We start from the raw sequence: 13,362 nt of genomic DNA on the forward strand, positions 1-13,362 counted from the left end.
TAATAAAAATGGGTAAACAATTTACCTTATTAATAATAAGTATTCTTTTCGGATTTTTTATGAATTAAATAATTAAATCAATATCTCACCACATTGCCAAGAAATATGACTATCACGACCAATCCAACGAAAAGATGTATTTAAGTATGTTCTAACTGCCTTCTCTCTAGAATGTGGTTGTGTACCATCTTGCATAAACCACATATTTTGGGTTTTTTAGCATTTTACAATAGAGAAAAAGTAATACAACGCCATTATAGAAACTTAAAAAGCGATAGGAAAGGGAAATTGTAAAAATGATGACGGCGAACGTCTGAATACGGACACGGCACCTAAAGAAGAAGATTAAATATATTTTCTTCAATAAGACATTTAGCACATATAACAAAGCATTTTGTGATATTACATTATCATCTTTAAGTTGTTTTAATAAGAATAAACTATAAATTATGCTTATCTACAGGTATTCAGTGCTTTACCGCACAAATATCAAACTAAGAATTATTGTGCAGCTGACTTATAAAATGCATTTATCTCGAAAACGGTTGAATTTTCAGGTTACTAACAAGTATACCTTTTCTTTGTAAAAATAATGTATCTTTAATATTTTTTAACACAAAATAGAGCTTACTTAAAGAGCAAAAAAGTTAAGCGCAAAATTATGCCACACATGTGGCATATGTGGCGCCCTCTGTTAGTTACATTAAAGTAAGTATAAAATTATAGTTTATCCTACTCAAAAGCATCCAACTGTAAATTTGTGTCCAAAAATATTTACAAACGTAAAAGTTATAGCGAAAAATAAAATTTTAAATTTCCACTTTAACATCCTGTATCTTTCTTAATATCAACATTTATTAAAGCAAGCTGGCTTAAATCGTAATATTTTAAAGTGCAGAATCTACGGTTTCTGTTTGTACAATTACTTAAGGACCACCCTGTATATATATATATATACAATAAGTAAGCTCCAAAAAAATAAATCTTTTGGTCACGAGGATATCGGTCAAAGGAGAAATAATAAAAGGAAATCACAGTTCCATTCCTATATTTGAAGACGTTTCGCTTATTTTATTTACAAGCTTCCTCAGTTTTAATCTAAAAGAATACAAAGGTGGTAGGTAAGAATAGTAGGTAGTAAAAAAACATGGAAAAATAACTTACGAATGGTGAGTGAAGAAAGTTAAGGTGTAAAACAAACACACTCTTCACTTCTCACACACTTCTCTTAGTATCCGTGGTCAAAATATTAAAGTTGAAATATTAGCTTAAATGTTCATATGTAGCCGAATTCATGTATAACCATAAGAAAAAGTTTACTTTTAAAGGTGAAAAAAAAAATGGATAAAAACTACTGCGAAGCACTAGAAAAACCCGTTACATTGTACGTAAAAAAACTTATTAACACCAAGGTGTAGAGATAAAAATAAAAGATTTTACAAAATACACTGGCACAGAGCTGTTATTCTAACAAAGTTAACGTTTAAAAAACATCTTATACTTCACTTTAGGGCGCATCTCAAATTCAAAAATTCCAGCCGGAAAACAAAGTCAAGTAACTTGGCTAATTTATAATAAATTTTTTTTATTATCAGTTAGACAACAGAGGATTTCTTCTAACGCCATTGATAAGCGTTGTTGATAACTTTTTGTAAAGGACTTGTATGCAATCTGTGGATGGGTAGCATTGTTTTTTTCTTCAACAATAGGGTCGTAGCATAGATAAAATTCATTTGTATTTCTAATGTCATATTGTTGCTTAGTTAAATCGGCTTCAACAAGCATTGCTAGGGCTTGCAAAGGTGTAAGAGCAGAGTCTTCTTTATCTAATTTCTTATCTGCACGAATTGGAGACTGTGTGATATCTTTTAGTATTTTTGAAGCATTCATTCATCATCAAGCAAAGAACGTATTCCTTATGTTTTTCTTCTTTTCGTTCTTTCACTGGAGTCTTCTAACCATTTGCGGTGGGCCTTTAACTATTTCCCTTTCATCGCCATTTTAAAATATGCAAATCTTTGCTTTAAACTGGTTAAATTATCAGGTGTCACCATAACAGATCAATAAGTGATTTTCCAAATATTTCAGTTTGTCATCTACATTAGTTAAATCTGGTAGATTTATTTAGTAATAAAGATATTTACGGGCCACTATTTTTATACCAGAGGCACCAGATGTAGCTGAAACAAAGAAAATCTTAACTTATTAGAATTAAAGCAATTAAGTACTTTTTTGTGACGTCATCCAATATAGTACAATTAACAAAAACCTAGATTAGATCAGTATCTGGAGCTATCTGCAGCTGAATTTGACGTCGTTAATTAGCCAATATATGCAGTGTACTAAATATTAAACAGTATTCCCCGAGAGGAGAGAAGAATATAACTAAATGTCTTATTAACATAAAAATTCAAGAGAAATGTCAAAACTGCTTACTTTTAATTTTCTAAAAATAGTATAAAATAACAGTAAACATTCTGTAAATATTTCAAGAAAGATTAATTCTAATATCCTGAATTATTCGACTACATCGTAATCACTTTAAAAAATAAAGTGAATATCATAAAATATCAAAATTTTTAAAAAGCTGACTACTGAGTCTAGAGAACAAAACGTCACTGACAGTTCTGGAGAGAGGATAGGATAGGAGGAGGAGGATAGGATAGGATAGGAGAGGAATGTTAACACAAACCATCATTTGCCTTCTTATAAGTAATATGCTTCTTGAATTTTTAACGTCACTTTTGAAATTTGACTTTTGGTCGGCTAATTATTTAAAATCAACGTATGCGACACCGCATATAGAATAACTCCATACGTCGCGTATGTATCTATGTTTTATATAATAAATAATGAATACGGTCTCTTAAGGTAAGCGCGCACTTGTCCAGACCGGCCCGCCACGAAACGCACCACGACGATCTACACGCGCTATCTCAGAGTTCTGTGCTCACTTTATGGAAACAAAATACATGGATTCAAATCGAAATGTGCCGAAAACTCGGAATGGAATATTTTCTATTCTATTCTATTCTATTCTGGAGTAAATATATTTTATAGTAGGTATATTTTGATATTTTTCATGTCTCATTCTAAAGTATTGATATAATTTGTCTTGATGATCGATTAAATCAGGAAATAAAGTAGCAAATTCACTCTCCGTGTTTCGCTTTTTACAATTTTCATGTATCCATTTAATATGCTTCCTTTTCAGAAGTTTATTTTGTTGTTCCTCTTCCTCGCGCAACAAACTAACAATAATAATTTTTAGATTCATCTTCCATTAAATATAAGGCATTAGTGCGCGTTAAGGCATTTAATAACGGGCTGTAGCTGTGTGTTCATTTGCCGACCGATTCGGTCAAATGCGCGCTTACCTTTATTATACGCCAAACGCAGCGTGTAACTGCTGTACGCGACTACGACGTTGGACGCAGCGTTTTTAGTTGTTTTCGAGCATTGTGTACGACTGTAAACAGTTCTATCTTAGTATATCACAAGATGCTGCAGCACCAACGTCATCCAATAATTCGGGTGGTATGACAGTATCGACCCATTATGCTGCAAGTTCAGTAACTTTCGATGAATCAATTCCTTTTACACCATAGACTCAGTATGTTTCAACTACGATGCCATCAACTGATGATTCGAATTTTACATGTGTATAACTTGTTTTGTAATATGAAATTAAATAACGAAAAATACTAAATATATTACCTTACTCTTACACCTAAATTTTTGCAGGAAAAATGAGATTTCAGTATCTTTTTGATCGTTGGCTGGTTATATCGTTTTTAATTAATTTCAGCACACGTGTAAATTGTTCCTTTAACACCAGAAAATATTCAGTAAATTTGGTATCGTTATTGCAAAAGTGGTACAGTCGTAAGTTAAGATAATCTTCTATATTTCTGTTTACAAATAACTCGTGCTTTTTTCGTCTATTTTTCTTTAGTGATAATCGTATTAAGTAATTGTCATACTCCTTCTATTTGATTAACGGAAGAGTTAATACTGTTTCATTATCCATTTTTGAACAAAACAAATTGAAATATCGCACTCGACTAAAGCTAAGTATCCATCATAGAAAAATTGCCAACACATGTTGGTGACGTGTATCTGTCGGTCGTAACATTGATGTGTATACCCAACAGATTACCTTTGGTTTCAACCCCCAGGTTTTACCTACAACTCGTCTGCACTTTCAGAAAAGTTGCGTATATATGTTGGTTATATTGTTAATATGAGTGCTAAAATTGAGTTTCGAATCCAGGGTTTCCCTAGATACGAGACTTCAGAGAGGTGCTCTTTCAGACATCAATTCTCAATGTAATGAAGGGTATATCGCATCCGGTCCGCAACAGTACTGGGAAATTTTCCCGTAGGTATTTAGTTACTATTAGAATATTGTTTGGTAAACTCTGCCCCCAGATTTCTTGGCTACTAAGCACATGAATCAGGCAATCAACTACTATTTTTGTGTAATGTTGGTGACAATATTCCTCCTAGAGGGCACCCACTTAGTTGCCCTCAGGTTTATAGCACCTTCATACGTATCTGTGGATATTAATCTGCTCTGAAGAATCTGAATAATAAACTTGCATGCGCGCTATCTCAGAGTCTTCTTCATCAGCACACTATTCATCAGATACACTATAAGGAATAGAAGTAGGTATTATCAAATGAACCTTCGATGTGTAAAAATGCAGCAAGAGCGACTTCTTTCTGGTGTGAACTCAATGGGTTTTTATTAAGATTTTTTTCTTGATGTATTCATTCAAGATTTTTTCTATAGTTTTCAATATTATGAAGACAGACTCACTGGTCTATAATATAATTTTGCTAAGTTATAATCTGTTTTTCTGGTTTAGGAATAAATGCCACCCTCGCTCTTCTCAAAGCTTTGGGAATGTATCCCACAGCTTGGTTAATTCTAAATATTTGGATTAGTGGACTAGGGTATTATATATATTTAATCCAAAATCGTAAAAATTAATACTTACTTCAAGATATTTTAATCTGACACTTAAAAAAACCAAAACCATCTTCATAGCACAAATTTATTATATTTTATATATTTGACGAAAACATTTATGATTGATATTTTTAAGATAAAGTTAATACTAAGTTTAAAAAATATATATATGTCATTTTCCACAAGAAAACTAACTTTTATCAGAATAGAATAGGAATATTAATACATATGTCTATTGAATAATTTTACAACATAGACTTAATATACCGTGAAGTATTGTCCACCAATAAGACTTAAAGGTGCCACTTATATAAATGAATTAAATCCCACTTAATAATCTACAAAATAAACAATCGAGCTAACCGACATCAGATCGCCTTTGTATATATGTGTAAGTAGAATTAGAAAAATTTTTGATTAAAAATCAGTTATATAGGGTACGAAATAAAGTTAGAAACCTACATTGTTATCATTGCAACTTATTGTTACCTTTATAAAGTTAAATTCTACATTGTTATAATTCTTAACTTTTTCTTTATGTTTTTGAATAAAATCTTTCATATGTTTACATTATTCAGAGAATTAATAAAATATTTCTGTCGATTTTATCCTGTGTTTTTTTTTAACCAATACGGTGCGCTGAAATCTGGAATAACTGTTATACAATCTTATTAACTTTATTTATTTATATTATCCAATTTATATATCCATTTTATTTACCTGTGCGAGTTTTTATATTTATATTTTATTACGTTGAGAGTAATACAGCTTTCTGTATGGTCTTGTAGAGATGTTCATTTAGACCCAGCTGTTTCATGTTCTCTAGGAGGTTTTTGGGAATAACACCAGTAGTAGATAGAATAATGGGTACTGTCTGGGTACTTTCCATTCTCCATTGTCTCATGATTTATATTTCTAGATCTCTGTACTTGGCGATCTTTTCGTTGTATTTAACACGTAAATTATTGGTGTTGGGTATCGCCACATCAATAAGTGTTGTTTTCCTAGTAAGTTTATTAACTAGTATGAGCGCCACTGGTTGGTCTGTGAGCACAGTGCGGTTCCAGTATAGCTTGTAGTTGTCATTTTCAAACATTCTGTCAGGGACGTATTGATAATAAGGAAGATGCTCGGTTTGAAGAAGTCCCAGTTTGATTGCCATCTCTTGATGAAGGATCTTTCCTACTGTTGAATGGTTTCTTGAGCTTGACATCCATATCGGCATTTATCATTTTGGACCTGAGGGTCTTTGACGATATATTTTAGGTAATTTTTGGTTGATATAACCTGATCCTGAATGGCGAGTAATGAACCTTCTGTTTCAGGGAACATTTTTCCTCATGTCAGCCAATAGTTCGGCGCTATATTGTCGACATGGTCTTAACTGACCTTATTAGGATGTCGCACGTGCAGAGGTTTACCCATCCTGGTGCGCATTTTTTCGTCCTTAGTAAGATGGTTTATGCGCATTTCTGGTTCCCTGAGTTTGATCGGTGTTGTATCATCTACTGCACAAATCGCGCGATGTAGAGTAGATGTCTCAGCCTGCACCTAAAAATAAGTTCTTAAATTAGTAATTTGTTTTTCTAGTTGCTCACTTATATCCATAAGTCCTCGTGCTCCTAAATACCGCGGTAATGTCGTTCTTTCTAATGCACTTCAAGGATAGTGTTTTAGAGGTGTGTTCGTACTTTTCGCTGAATATTTTCTATATCCGTTTTTGTCCACTTAACAATACTAAATGAGTTGCTAAGCGCGGAACATGCATAGGTGTTTAGTGGCTTGAACAAATTTTTACTATCCTTCGTATAAACTCAGTAGTTATCTCAGTTTTCAATTGCTTATGGTCAAACTTCCGCGCTGGCTTTATTCCGAGGTATTTATACATATCATTTTTACCCATGGCCTCGACGTTCTGGCCGTTTTGCATATCGAATCAGCCGTGCTGAACCTTTCCTTTAATTATATTTAAGACACGGCACCTGTCAAGACCAAAGTGCATACTAATATCATTAGAGACATTTTCTACTGTTTTCAGCATCTGATTCAGGTGGCTTCAAGTGGAAGCTAATAGTTTTAAAAGATCCATATACAATAGATGATTAAGCTTTGCCACAACAGTAGTGTTATTTTTTATGCTAAAACCTGTGTTAGTTAAGTTCAGTAGCTGGAGGATGGTTCATCGCTAGACAAAACCACAGTGGGCTCAACGAATCTGCTTGAAATAGCAATATTGCAATATTTTTAGTTTCAATATTGTTTTCACCAGGTATTTGGAGGTGAATTTTTGTCTTCCAATCTGACATTATATGTTTTAAAAAGGTACATATTTTTAATATACCTATAAGCCATTCATGAGGCACTGAATCAAACGCTTTTTTGTAGTCGATGAAAGCAGTAAAGAGATTCCTTTTTTTGCTATATTCTTGGTTAGAAATGACAGAGTCGATGATAAGTTGTTCTTTGCAGCCTATCGAACCCTAAGTGTACCCTTTCTGTTTAGGCTCCATGATACTGTTTAGAGCACAGTGTTGGTAGATACGCCGGGCTACACAGGATGTGACCAATTTATACATAATTGGAAGACAAGTAATTGGGCGATACTTGGTTGGATCTTGGGTGGAATTTTAATCTTTTGATATTAAATAAGTTGTTCCCTGGGTTAGGAAAGATGGTATTTCCTGTGGATTAGAAATACTGTGATTAATAAATGCTGATAAGCACTCATGAAAACTCAAGAACTTCTTCAGTAGTGAAAGATTCGTAGGGAGCAGTAACGTAGTGTTGACAGTTGTGCGCCATATCTTCGATCCATCCAGCATTGGTGTTAAGAGCAGTTGGTGTGGAAAGTCGATTTCCCCAAAACTCATGGATTTCTTCTTGGGTTGGGTACGATTTATTGACACTTTCTGCAGTAGAATTAAGTTTCCATTAGAACGCCTTCTCGGCATTCTCAAAAAGCGTATTGTCGGATTTTCGTTTGTTACTAATTTTGTATCTCCTTAGTCGGCCTGGGTAAACGGAAAGTTTTTGTTTTAATGTATCCAGGTACTATTGTGCTGTGTTGTTTTCTGGATTATATTGTGAGTGTCTTGCGGTGGTTAGCATTATTTCTTCAGCTCTTCTGATTACTTTTCTACTTGTTTTTCTCGAACATATTCCGTGATTTGACCAATGTCCCTACGTAATGATTCAATTTTCCTTAGCAGCCGTTTTTCCCAAGGTGCAACTCTGTTATCTGTCCTTTCGATATTAGTACCCCGTCGTGTTCTGATCTTAATGCCCATAACATTAGCAATTGCTGTTGCTGCACAGTAAATCAGCATATGCAAATATTCTAATGTATGAGCTTCCATGATATAATTGGGTAGGACTTCAGTGTTCATAATTTGTAACAGCGCACCTAGTTTCTTACAAGAGTTTATTGTTGGTAGCGGTTGTCTGCTAAGTGAGTTTGTACCATTAAACTCTTGTACCGCACGTGCCATTTCTCTTACCAGGCTATCGTGCAACTCGTTCTTGTCCTGCCGCCTATTAACAGGTTGAACATATTAATATTATTATTAACTTATCTATTTTTAGAATATACGCAAAACCCTCAGTTAGTTAATTTTTTAAAATATGCATAGTACACTTGACTTCAAAATTAGCGCACCACCTAAAGCCCGCTAATCACGTTCCAACGCCGCAGTACGATTTACTAAATAAAAAAGAAAATTTTAAAGAATTTTTTAAACAGAATTTTATTTTTTGGCAATATAATTGTCAAAAATGAAAATTGTAAGTTGGCATTCATGACATTGAGGCTTATTTGTAATTGGTCGCTATTTTAACTTATTTATAAATTCAATTATTTTTGTTAAAAAAGTTTTCAAAATTACTAAGATATTACTACAAAGATATTTTTTTAAATAGTTTTTAAGATGTTTAGCAGTTTAGATTTACTAACAAAACTAATTTTATTTGATGAGTTAAAATTTATTTTTCTAGTTTCACTTTGTAAGATTTTTGTATTTTTTTAGAAGCTCAAGATTGTAAAGATTGTAAACACAATTGAAAGCTTGACATAAAGAATGGTTTACCAATATCCCTTTTATTGACTCCAGTCCATAAAAAACATATTTATATATATATATATATATATATATATATATATATATATATATATATATATATATAGTATAATAGATATATATATTGTTATGATGTGTTTTTTTGTTTGAATGATGAGCAATGAGTATTTTTAATAATATAATATATAGGGTTTTTATCGCGGTTCTCAAAGAATTAGCTTGTAAGTACTTTTTTAAATTATCTTTATTATAACTATTATGAAACACACATATATATCTAACCTAGCCAATGTAAATTTAAAATAAACTATCTTTAAATTGATGTTCTTATAAAACTAATTAAATTCTATAGACAATGTTAAATTTAAACAAACTATCTTCAAAATTGAAATTGTTATGACATTAACTAAATTATATTAACAAAATTTTGTACCTTTCTTTCACTGAATGCGTAAATGAACTGTTTTCCACTATATATATTCTAATCACCACTGAAAGTCTTCGTACTTCGGTTATCCTTGTTTTTGTGAAATTACTTTTTTCAATTATCAGCTTCTACCAATTTAAGATATAGTTTTCTTCACCAGCATTTCTACACCACCAACCAAACCAGCAAACAGCATTTATATTTATTCTTCTTTTCAATATAGCAATATCCAATTATTATAAGTTGATTTATACTAATCTCCAACCATAATATAATTTAATTTCTTCCAATATACTTTTTTTTTTAATCTTCAATAATTATTTGTGTATAATTATAAATGTGCATTAAATATATGCATAATTTTTAATCTTCTTTTAACTCACTATATTAAACAATTTGACTATTTGTACCTGATTCTCTGACTCCAAATAATCTTTCATATTTCTTACTAAACTTTTCTGACTGACTTCTTGAAAATTCTGAACAATTTATTTCACTCTACTAACTGTGTCTAATACTTTCATAATAAACTGGCCTGACTTCTGACTAAAAACTTCCAAAAACTTCTGAACAATTGACTTCACTAAGTAAATGTATCTATCTTCTAACTAACTTTCATGATAAAACTGCTAAAAACTGCCATCTTGAATCCAAATCACGGGTATTTATATGTTTTTTGGATTTCTAGAACCATCTCGTAAGATATCATGTTCCAATTTGTTCTATTTAATACTTGTCTGAATTTTCTGGAACAAACCATTTCGCAAACATGGCCATCTCCGGAGATCCAGAGAATTCCATTCTTTTCTATTAATAATTTTGTTTACATTTAGGCTTTTCAGATCAGAATATATAATTAAATTAGTAACTTAACATTCTAATTTAATAAAATACACATTTCAAACAATATATTATTATAACCCACTTTATATTCGTAAATATTTTTAAACGTCACTTCAGAGTATAAATATCTGTCAATCTCCGAGAGTATTTTTGGTTGCCTAAGCACATGGCTCACTTATATATATTTACAATATTAAAATACAACTTTTTACAATTATTATCTGCTAATTTATTAAAAATGCCCTCACATAAATATATTTTTATTAAATTCTCTAGTATATAACTTATTTAAAACAACCAAATATCTAATATTATGTAGTATATAACTTATAAATTATTTTCTATAAACCCTAATCGTCACAATACCCCAAAAATAATATTTAAAATAAATATTTTACTTATTATTTTTTTAAATATTAATTTTCTCATACCTTATTAAATTTAATAAATTAATAATTCAATTTTTTTTTATTATTTAAAGTGTGTTAAATACATCCCTGTTCGCTGTCTATGTCAAAGCAGAGAACAACGGAGCACAGTTCGGCTATTCTATGGTCAAACTGTCATGTCAAATGGAGAGAATAAAATATAACCTTAATTAAAAATATAATGGATATTGTGTTCTGTTTATTTATAGACAAAATCTAGGAATTATTTCCATTCAAAAGGCTTTCATCCATATAAATTGGTAAGTTTTACACTTTTTATACAGACATTTACACAATCAATTCTGTATCTAACCCCAAATTATGATTTTTAGGGTACCAAACAATTTCCATATGTACAAAATTCAACAAGTATGATGTCCAAATTTATTCACAACAATGAAATCTACCATCTATTTAACAAATCAAGTCTATTGAATAAAATGGATATATCAGTAATCTGTTATAGTAACAGTAAGTATTTGTATATTAGTGTTAAAAGGTATAGAAAAGATTATTCAATCTCTTCATGATACTTAAAGATGTCATTGATATGAAACAGGCCTCTTAGTCTGTTCTCTGCATCTATTAACACATAACTATTTAGTCCATTCTGATTTTCAATTGTATATGGACCTTCAAACATTGGTTGTAATTTCTTACAACGATTTTCTTTAACATTACTTTTTCTAAGTGAACGAATTAACACTTGGTCTCCTTTTTGAAATGTGATTGGTTTTTTTATATTTCGATTTTGGTCTTCTGATATATTTTTCAGCTTTCCCTCCTAATTCGGTTATTCACTTTCTGCATTACTTGTTCTAACATATCCTGATTATATTCACTAATCCACTTTCTGTTTCCTATATGGCCAAACATTAAATATTCTGGTACTTCCTCTGTATTCAAATTATGTGTATTATTTAAAAAATATTCTACTTGTGGTATATGTTGCTGCCAAGTTTCATGTTGGTTTTGGCACAGTATCCTTAAATATTTTATAACTTCTTTAATATATCTTTCTGCAGGATTTGCCTGAGGATGTCTGATACTTGTAAAATGAATGTTGATTCCCTTTTTCCTCACAAAATGCCCGAAATTTTTGGTTGTTAAAATATGTAGCATTATCTATTATGCAATTTCTAAATGGTCCTATTTCTTCGAAAAATTGATTAATATATAATTTTAATGTTTTAACATTTGTTCTGGAGCAGGGATATAGTTTAATAAATTTTGTATATAAATCAACTATCACTAGTATATGCTTTTTTCCTGTTGGACTGAGAACTAAATTTGAAATAAAATCCATGGAAACTGTATTTAGTTTTTCATATACAACATTAGATTTATATGTGTTCTGGTTTTTGAAATTCTTTTCTTTGTTTAGTTGACATATTGGGCATTGGGTAGTAATTTCCTTTGCTATACTTATGTCATTCTTTGCAAAATAATTGTCCCTAAATAGCATCCATAGCTTTCTTGAACCAATATGCATATAATTGTTATGTAAATTTTTCAATATTTTCTTTGCTAAAGTTCTAGTTATTACATATACTTCTATGCCATTTATTATTTTATAATATACCCCATCTTTCCTAAGGACTTTTTGTTTTTTCACTCAAATTGATCTGATCTCTTATAATTTCTTCTTTAGAATATAATCCAGTACTTTCTACTAATTGATTTAATCCAATTTTTATTGTTCGCTGCCCTTTTTGTGGTGTATTTTCTAACCTTGATAAAGCATCTGCCACTATATTGGATTTTCCAGAAATGTATTTGATTTCAAAGCAGTATTCACTAAGTATTAGACTCCACCGATGTATTCTACTGTTTCCATATTTGTTATTTAATATAGACGTTAAAGCTTGGTGATCTGTTTCTATTGTAAATTCATTACCCAACAAATAAAATCTTAATTTTGTGACACAGTGTATTATACTTGCTAGTTCTAATTCTGAAACTGAGTAACCCTTTTCATGTGGCTTTGTGATTCTTGAAATGAATTGTATTGGGTATTCGACCCCATCATGTATTTGCAATAATACCCCTGATAATCTCTCTATTGATGCATCTGTTCTTAATATGAATGGCTGTGTGTAGTCAGGATAGTATATTTTCAAATTTGACAGAAAAATGTTTTTAATTTCTTGGAATGCTAGTTCTCTTCTCTGATCCCATCTCCATTTTACACCTTTTCTCAGTAGTTCAAGTAATGGAATTTCTTTTATACTTAGATCTGGTATCATCCTTTTATAATAATTAATTATTCCAATAAATCCTCTTAAAGTTCTTAAATTGTGTGGTGTTTTATATTCCTGAATGACTTGTGTCCGTTCTGGATCCATTTCGATTCCCTTAGTGTTAAGTTTATAACCTAGATATATGACTTCTTTTTGAAAAAATGTACATTTTTCTTGATTTATTTTTAGTCCAACTTTGTCTAATCTATTTATTATAATTTTTAGGTGTTTTTCATGATCTTCAGCCGTTTTAGAAAAAAATTAATATATCATCAATGTAGTGAATTACAAAATGTTCATATTGATCCAAAATATCATGAAGACATCTACATAGAGCACTGCAAGATGATTGAAGTCCAAACTCTGAGATAGCGCG

Source organism: Diabrotica undecimpunctata, unplaced genomic scaffold (assembly GCF_040954645.1).
Source record: "Diabrotica undecimpunctata isolate CICGRU unplaced genomic scaffold, icDiaUnde3 ctg00001642.1, whole genome shotgun sequence".
Classification (NCBI taxonomy): Eukaryota; Metazoa; Arthropoda; class Insecta; order Coleoptera; family Chrysomelidae; genus Diabrotica; species Diabrotica undecimpunctata.